Here is a 1,173-nt window from a genome sequence, read left to right as displayed (position 1 = left end):
CGTCCGTTCGTATGTCGTCATTAAGAGGCTCGGTGCCCGAGGAACCAACTCTAGCGACTTAATGACGCACCCGGACGCTTGGCCTCACCGGAATGCGCTACTTAAAGCGGCAACGCCCAGCTAACCTCCACACCATAGCGCATCGTCCTCCTACCTGGCACCACATCCGCCATGACCGCAAGTGCGAACGCTCTACGGTAGAGCTTGTCTTCGGGGATGAAGCTCGAGGTCGCCGTCCTCGCTCAAGTCGCCTCTCGCGACGCAATAGCGGCGTAGCCGGACGCGACCGCACAAGCGGTGGCCACGCTGGCGGCCGACGACGGGAGCACCGTCAGCCACGCGTCCTACTTTCCGCCGTCCAACGTCCGACACCGCCGAGGTTGGGGACTCCTCCGAGGATGAGTAGGGCATGGGAGGCGGCAGGGCATGGTGTGCCAACTGGCCGATCCGTATCCCGTGTTCTACTCTTCCTCGCCGGAGACCGTACCTTCACTTCACGGGTCTTGAACCCCGCCCCCGTACATAGAGATTGCAGATGGAGGACGTCGGTCGCCGCCGTAGAATAGGTTTAGGGTCGGGTTTCTTTTATTTTTCTGTCCTATAAAAGTTCGAAATGTAATGAAAATCTGCCGTGTTTGCATTAATCTCGGCCGGTGTATATGAACTTTCACAATAATATACATGGTGGTGGGCCCCTCCCTCCCCCAATCTACAATCAACAGCTCACACGTTTCACATTACGTTAATTACGTAACTGGGATTACGTAGGTGTAGCATTACTCGTCCTAAAAAACACAACTAAGCCAACCTCCCAGCATATCGCGCGGGAAAAGACCCGGCCGCGCCGTTTTAGTCGGGATTACCGGATTACTAGTAGTAGTATCGATGGGTCACGCGAAGCAACAATTTTTTTTAGGGGGCAAAGCACCTAGTTTAAAAGAAAAAAAGGCGGTACACTCACAGCACTCCTATCGCGGTCGCATTGCACACCACACACGTTTGGTCCTGCACACGGCTCACGCAAACGGAACGCACTTCGGCTTGCCTCTTCACTCACACGTGGGACTGCACTTGGAGAAACCGACCATGCGCCAAACTCCCCCCGCCCACCGCGCGAAAATCCTCCCCCCCCCACACAGCCAAAAATTCCCCCCAAATCCGATTCAACCGCCC

Source organism: Triticum aestivum, chromosome 3D (genome assembly GCF_018294505.1).
Source record: "Triticum aestivum cultivar Chinese Spring chromosome 3D, IWGSC CS RefSeq v2.1, whole genome shotgun sequence".
NCBI lineage: Eukaryota > Viridiplantae > Streptophyta > Magnoliopsida > Poales > Poaceae > Triticum > Triticum aestivum.
Note: the sequence above shows the minus strand (reverse complement) of the source record.